This window comes from Pinus tabuliformis, chromosome 8 (assembly GCF_031772625.1).
Source record: "Pinus tabuliformis cultivar Carrire ecotype Pingquan chromosome 8, CPIR1, whole genome shotgun sequence".
NCBI classification, from domain to species: Eukaryota; Viridiplantae; Streptophyta; class Pinopsida; order Pinales; family Pinaceae; genus Pinus; species Pinus tabuliformis.
The window spans coordinates 57,926,310-57,935,010 of record NC_142294.1 but is presented as its reverse complement, the minus strand read 5'-3'; positions in this window follow the sequence as shown (position 1 = coordinate 57,935,010).

The window sequence follows — 8,701 nt, the reverse complement described above, 5'->3', positions numbered from 1 at the left end:
GACTACACGGAGCGACTTCTTCTCAAATGTCATCTTCCTCTATTTGAGGTCAATAGCCCCATTCATGTCAGTAGCCCAGTTGACCCCTAGAAATGCAGGGTACGGGCTATTTTTTTCCATGATTTCAATAACTTTGAAGTTCGTCTAGGTACTTGCGCCATCAATATCTACTGTAATTCCATGCAGCCTTCCCATGGGCAAGATCTTTTGCTGATTGGCCATCCTCAATTGGATAGGAGACCATTGTAGTGCAGGCTTACCTATGCGCTCCCAAGTCTATTTAGGTAATACATTTGCATTCGAGCCTAGATCCAGAATGACCTGATCCATCTTGTAGTCACCAATCTACGCCATTAACTGCATCTCTCGACCTGTCTGTGATGCATGTCTTCCTAATTTCCAAACTGTGCGAGGTTCACCCCACCTCGTGCACCTATTAATCACTTCCTATAACCCTCTAACTGCCCTTTTGTTGTGAAGTAGTTTTATGCATGTCTCTAAAAAGGTAGTCAACATCAAGGGATCCCTATCCGGCTCAGGCCATTCCCTACTACCTTGGGTAGAGAAGCTTGTGAAGCTTTCGCTAGCTTCCATATTGGTTTTCCCATTGACCTTTCCTATGGTTGCACTGCTTCACACTACCATGTTTACCATGGGTTCGTCGTCGCAGGGTTCAGATCTCATCATCTGTACGTTTTGCGTGGTTGTAGGAGGCACTGCCTTTTTTTTGCGAATCTGCGCTATCAGCATGGGGCAATCTAGTAGCTCATGATCGAATTGCTCACAATACGGACATGATACTCAGGTTGGATTGGTACACTCCCACGCATAATATCCTGGTCCTCCACAGTTGTAATAGAATAGCTGTCTGCGACCCAATCCTAGTCCCATTCCGCCCTGTTATAGACATTTTTGGGCACTGCAACCCCAAGCATAAAATGTCCATAAACCAAGGGCTCCTAAGTCCCTAAAAATGTTGTTCCAACCCCTAAAGGAACTATCAAGGTCAACTGATTACAGCTTCTCCCAGAAGTTCGCCATGAAAAACTACTCAGAACTGGTCAAAACAGGATCATGTCACCTGCTCCATAGGCAAAGTGCGTTGCATCTCACCTAAGTACACTCAGTGGGTGCGTTGCATTTCAAAAAGCCCTTCTATGGGGTGCGATGGGCGAGAAGAGACAAATGGTAGTGTCAGTGCGCGAGGTGGAGAAGCATGGAATCTTCCAGAAACTTCTCCTGTGACACTTGCCTCTCTGAATTCGACCAAGGATGAGTAAGAGATCATCAATCTCCAAGTGGAAGCAAGAACTATCAGAGGGAAGACACTAATCAAATCACAAGCTGACTCATCTCCCTTGCAGACATCTATATATGGATCCTTCATCCCAGAGATCCAGAGGCTGGAATTTTGCATCTTGTAAGGAATTGTTGTTGGTTTCTTGAGGCAACATCATAATGTTGGGTGATCTAAGTTTTGCATGAGGTGAAGCAGGGCTCACTTGCTGAGAGGATGATGCTGGGTCAGAACAACTGGTTGTAACTCTCTTGGCTCTTTCTTGATTATCAATAAAGCTATTCAAGTTTTCCTCCATACTCTTGTGTCATTTATGTTTTATGCATTTGTATCGTCAATTTACATATGATCCTAGATTGTTTATGATAGTAGATCCATGTTATTGTATAGTGTTATGCTGCTTTGATTCTACAGGTACTTTGTGAAGCTGGGTATACCAGAAAACAAGTAGCAAAGGACTATCAGAAGAGAGAGGAATTGAGCAAGGAGCTAAGCGCAAGACAGAGGTTGGTCTCCTTTATTCTTCTCTCATCTATCTTTCATAAAGGAAAATAAAAGTAGTTTTACTTTGTTTGTTTCTAAGGTAGCTATCACACCTTAGTGGGATTAACAGTTCTCCATAGACACTTTTCCCTGTAAAAAAATGGTGACTCCGCTGGGGAGCGACTAGGTTGTTTGTCTATCTACATTTGTTTACTTTATAAACTTACAGACGGAGCCTGAAGTCGAGCCAGGTAGCTTTCAAACTGCATTTGCTATGCAAATGCAAAGTAGATAAATGTTGCTTCAGTCAATCTCCGGGTTTGTTTATGAATTAAACAACTGATTTACAAACTCTCTAATTGCCCTTGTGGTAGCTCCAGTAACCTCCTTAGATCTACCCCTATTGTTGATTTACTGATTACCACTTGCTCGGCCAAAATCCCTGAACTGAACTGCAAACTGTGACCTGGAACCCAAGCAAAGTCTTGTTTCTAGTCCAGCGCACCGTCTGTTCTGTGAATCTCAAATTCAGCGCACTTCCCGAGTGTAGCAGGTGCGCTGCATTTCAAATTCACTGTGTTACAGGTGCGCTGATCAGACTAGGCATTGTTCCTGAATTTTGGTTTCTGTTCACTCTTTTCAGATCTATTCAAGAATTTTGCTGCCTGTAGTCAGTACACCTCTGTTTGAAACCCCTTTCCTTGCTGTTATTCCGCCTCCATTGTGCAAAGGACTGTAAATGTTTTTGTGTATTTGTTGAGTCATTTTCAGTTCTCTTTTGCAAAAAAGTAACGTAATTGTACTGTCGTTTCTTGATTTGAAAGTGTCGCAAGTGTCGTTTTCAGTCATAGAAGAGAGTCTGATTGCTCTTGATAGTCGATTACCCTGTTATTATTGTATTTGATATGAATTAGTAGTTTTTCTAGTGTCGAAAGCAAGTTTTCATTTCCAAATCGTAAAGTGTTGTCATTATCTTCATTTTTGATTTTGAAAAGAAACTTGTTAGTAATTGTCGCTTTGAAAATAATTTAGATTTGCGCATTAGCTTTCTTTTATCATTCACATATTAAGAAGGCTGAAAACAAATACATGCATGTGCATTTTCATTTAGACTGTTTGATTGGTTTGATTTAGGACAGTGCATATAGTGTGTGCTCTTTGCTCTTTGTTGAAAGAATATTGTCTCTCTTTCCTTAGTAGCTAGGATTTTCATTGCACAAAGAAGATAAAAAGACTGTTTATCATCTTAGCTTGCATTTTAGGAATTTTACATCTACATCACGCAGTGAACCTGAAAGGCAAATTTCTTAAGCAAGATCAACTATAAAATAAATTTAATGAATCTAACAATGCTTTGGAACCTAACGCACAACATCTAGAAGTCTAGGCTAGAGACGTATTCCGATGTCGTAAAGCCTGGTAACTGTTGTTCTCACTGTTGGTTGGGTGATTCCTCCACTTTGAGACGATAAGTGCCAATACGGACTTGTGCTCCCATGTACCATCGAGTATATTTTGGGAGACCACAATAGGCTTAATCCTTTATCCATAGGAAGCCGTGTCTGCCGCCCTATCGATCACAATGCACTGAACACAACATTCGGGAAGATTGACTGTCGTACCGTAAAAAGTATTCTGCAGTTTTGTGATTGGTTTGGTAATCCCTCTGCCTAGATTTCCAGAGCAGTCCATTTCGTTCCTTTTCAGACTCCTTAATGGAAAAGGTCCATCTGAGCACTTGTCACTTCAGGCTCATTAAAAATCGAAGGCGACTAGAGTCATCTTTTGTTTTTTCTCGACTCTTAAAAATTGAAAAAACAAGTTGTTTCAAAGCGTCTAAAATTCATCTAATTCGGAAACATACTTCCCCTTGATTTTTAGTTGATCGAGTAATCTGCAATCATGGAAGAAAGTCAATTGAAACCCCGTCGTTCGCGGAGACTTACGAGTCAACCGTCTTTGTCTCTGGAATCGAAACTATTACGGACAAAGTGAACTTGTTTAACCGGTTCCAAATCTTCTGGTAAAGTTAGAACAAGTGTTCCAACAACATCAGAGACTCCGGTTACTCCAAACATTTCTGGTATCCCTACCTCTACAGAAGAAGTTCAGTAGCCACAGAGGGACAGTAGCTCTGATCCTAGTTTGAAGGTAAACACTTGTGTTACTGAACCAGTTTCATCCACAACCGGTTCAGAGAGTGTTATTCCCCAAACATTTGTCGCTGCAGATTCCATACCTTCTTCGGCACCAGAAATATTTTATGGACCGGGCGGTCTACCTCTTCCACCTAGTCTGATTGCTATAGAAGAGATTGTGGAGGATCCTCCATCTAGTAATCCATTGCAATTTGGAGTCGGGATCACTCTATATCCTTCTTCATCAGCAATTAGTCTACCGCCATCGGAAGCTCCTGTAGAATCGCTAGGCAATCTTTTGGATAGAATAGAAATGTCTGAACAACCGTCAACATCTAGGACTGTGTCATCCGATATGGCGACGGCAGAACTTCCTGTTGTCACTCCAACAATGTTCGTCGGTATACCATTTGTCCCAACTAGTTCTCAATCACTAGAAGGGGCCCACTCAGGGGCTATTTCGACAGTATGGTCTGTTCCTGTTTGTTCATCCAGAATAGTATCTGGAAACTCTTATGTTGAGTCTCAACAAATTGATCCTTCAGGGTGTCAATTTGGGCAGTCCGGTCCTCAAGGGCAAACAATTCCTTTAAGTACCGGATTACCGCTGTATGGAGGGCAGTATACCCTTTCATTATCTCCTCCGGGAGGACAACCATACGGGAGTTCACAAAAAAATTCAGGTTATGCTGGTATTACATCTAGCAGTTGGGTGCCAATACTGCCCCAACAACCAAGAGTTATATATTCGATGCAACAATGCTTACCTATGTCAAATATACCGACTACGTTAGCTATTGTGACGGTGTCGCAAGTACAAGCGCTGCCTGTTGTATGCCAACCTCAGGTTTCTCAGGTGGTAATGCAACAGCTTCTTGTCCCTGCGACTCAGCCACAATCGCCAACTAGTGGAATGACATAGGCCCAAACGGGTACAATTACCCCTCATCTTGGTCAAACAGTCAGTATTGGACAACAGCACATGGCTTCGCAACCATGGCTGGTGCAATACCAACAACCGCAATTCCAACAGGTATACCAAGGATCTAAGCAACAAATCTTTGCAAATAGTGGGCAACCGTATATTCAAAATAGTCAAAATCAATCATTCTATAATGGTTATGCCCATCAACCTTTCCAAAGTTACCAGCATCAAATGCATTATGTTGGTATGCAAAGAACAACTACTCAAGCAATCCCATCTTATCCTGGGCATGTTTCGCCTAACCTAAACCAACAGTTACCCTTCGTGGCAACTTTAGAGTTATCGGATCTAAATCGGTTAACAAACGATCCAATCGCCTATGCCCCTTGGTGGCCAGCGATCCCGCATAAACTTCCGTTAGATATTCCTAAATTTAATGGAAATCCAGGTGAAGACCCATCAAATCATGTGATGACCTTTCATCTGTGGTGTTCATCAAACATCCTAAATGATGATTCGATTAGGCTTCGCCTTTTTCAGAGGACGTTAACTGGTCTGGCAGCAAAATGGTATATCGAATTGCCTAGAGCTTCGTTTGACAACTTCAATACCCTAGCCACAACCTTTTTAAGCCATTTTCAGTTACCGATAAGGTACGAAACGGGAACAGAACTTCTTACCAATTTCAAACAAACAACGACCACTCACATATCTGATCATATTCATGAGTGGTGACGTCGTCGCAGAATGGTAAAAACATATGTTCCTGATCAGCTGCTAGCTGAATGGTTTATTAAGTCATTATTACCTTCTATCACAGAAGATGTGGCAAAGGGAGGAGTCGTCACTGAAGAGCAAGTTATTGCTCGTGCACAATATCTAGACTTGATCTATACTCAGTCTGGCACGCTCTACGATAAAATACCTGATGCTCCTAGACCGGAAATTTTCGTCCCTCCCCCTCATAAATCAAACAAAGACTCTCATGCCAGTGATGGCGTGATAGGTACGACAACCACGAAATCGACAAAGGCTACATCTAAGAAAGCCCGTAATATTTCTGATCAAAATGCAAATGAAGAACTTCTTGCCTCGGAGGTAAATGTCGTGTCGACCGACAAGGGCAAACAACTGAAGCAACCAAGGGGCAAGAAGAAAAAGAAAGGGAGAAAAAAGAAGCAGGATGAGTCATCTCCTGAAAAATCTTCTGCAAACCCTTCTGGGCAAAGGAAACCCCCTGCGGGGTGTCATATATGCGATGAGGATCATCGGACGAGAGATTGTCCACATAAAGTTGAAGTTAAGAAACTCTTTAAGAGTTCAAAAACCTCAGCAGTATTGACTGATCCGTTTCCAAACCCGGGAACCAAACTGGTTGCTAATCAAAATGCTTCCTGATCCCAAGTGCTTATGTTGTCTATCTCAAAGCAGCAAAATGATGCTTTGACAAGGAATAAAGATTACGGGAATCCACAACTGTCGAATAACAAGGCTAATGAACAACCTAGTAGTTCGACAACAAATTTGATCAAAGTTGTGCCACCCATCATTCTTGAACCAATGATAAAGTCGCCAAAGGGAGTAGTACACAAATCGACATTTAATCCTTGTGCAAAAGTAGCACAAAATTATAATATAATAGAGGACCTGGCCCAATCGCCATCTGCTATGTCGACACTTGAGGTACCGCAAAATTTCCCCTCCCAAAAGCAAGCCTTATTATCAGCAATAGGTGGGATTGACCCAATGGATTCCAATCTTGTGGCCTTTGATCACAAAGGATATGACCCTCATTTACTAGCTCAACTAGCTTTCCTTATTCAAGTGAAAGCCCTCAACAAAACTATTCATCGAACAATTATTGATGAGGGGGCATCTACATGTATTATTTCGATGAGTTGCTAGAAAAATTTAGGCACCACCCTTGTCGAGATCGTCAACGATGTTAAAAGCATTTGATGGACGATCATACACTCCATACGGGATTTTAAGTAACTTGCAAGTTGAACTAGGGGGAAAAACAGTAGAAATAGATGTTGAAGTAATCGATGGAAACCTCGATTACAACATCCTACTGGGAAGGCCCTGGATATATGCCATGGCCGCAGTTGTGTCGACCTACTTCAGGAAGATTGCATTTCCCTTCCAAGGAGAAATTACAATCGTCGACCAACAAACATTTCTCCCCAACAGTTCACAAGTTACGGGAAGCATTCCAATGATCCATGGAAGCAATCATTCGCTTCAAATTATTGGAGTACGCCTCCTAAAAGACCCTGCCTTAATGGGTACTTTTGCCCTACCGCCTCTGAGTAATTTGGCGGAAGTGGCCATAGTGGAAACCTGCAATATGAAATATTCTATATCTAATGGATTCGGAAGATTCCTACACATTTTGTCAGCATGGATCATCGCCATTTTAAAAATATTGTAGCAATCAATTTTCTTGGCCTGGGGGGCAAACCCAAATCAACGCTCATCGAGTGTTTGGATAGATAGGTCTAAGGAATATGGCACCTCTTCAGATCCTTGGTCGCATGTACATTCTATAGACAAAGGAATCATTCAATCAATGATGATAGGAGAGGCACCATGGGAAGATTACCACCATCGCTCCCATCTTCAGAATTGTAAGGAAGATAGTTCCAGTGACCTTAATCATCCTTCAGTTTTTGATTTTCTATCAAATATTGTAAATATAGTGGATTCCGAGGACGGTTATTATCTCGTGTCGACCTCGTTAAAAAATGAAACAAGGAGTCATGAGGATAGTTCTTTTACTATGTCAACCTCATTAAAAAATGAAACAAATACCTTTCCAAATCTCAAAGGTAAACCTTCATTCCAACCACTGAATTGAATGCAATGAAGCTTGGGGGGAATGCACCTCGATTTGCGTTATTATGCTGGGGGCATGAAAACCTGCCACGAGCAATGTTACCACAGGGTTCAAGCTCGTTAAAAAATAAACCCGCATCGAGCAGTTTTAACGCGGACTTCATGCTCGTTAAAAAATAAACATAAGAAATGAGAAAATGTTTCCCCTAGCGTTTAAGCTCAATAAAAAATGAACCAATTCCCGGTAAATAACCATCGTGAATGTAGTACTTCAGCCTTTAAAGCCTTGGTCATGTTCTCATCATCACCTCCACTCTGTATTGGCCGATCATTCACCTCCATTTGATTTTTTACCCCTTTTGAGGAACAGCTGCGAAGAGTGATCCTATTAGCCATCCTTGTAACACTTCCGTGATTGGAAAATTCCAAACCTTACCTGGAATCAGCTGCTACCCAATTTTATCACTCATTCCTCAAAGACGAGTCTCCTTTAAGCTCTTTTCAACTGACTCGTAAAATATGAAAAGATTGTCGAGCCATTGGCCTCTCTATCTTGTTAAAGGGACCGGAAGTGCTATCCCTCCTTTAGATTTTAATCTTTTTGGACCTGAGGGATTATTACACAAAAAGATCGAGCGCTTGTTTTGTTCGGCTCGTTAAAAGTACCGAAAATTCATCCCTTCTGTATTGTTTTATACTTTTTCGGACCTAAGGGATTAGATGACAAAAAGGATTTATGGAATTTCCTTTACATCCCTTTTCAGACTCTCTAAAATTGAAAAGGACCGAGTTATCTTTGTCGTTAAACTCGTTAAAACCTAATAGGACAAAATTGTCCATAACTGACAAGAATGAGTTTCACTATCGCTAGGCTCGTTAAAACATAGCGATGGGTTTTCCCGAAGGGCAAATTATAGAACAAGCATATGTTATCCTCCTCAAGCTTGAAAAAAATAAAGAGGTACTGGTCAGCAATGACTGGGGAAAAATTGGGAAGAAAACTTGAAGAAACTTTGTTGG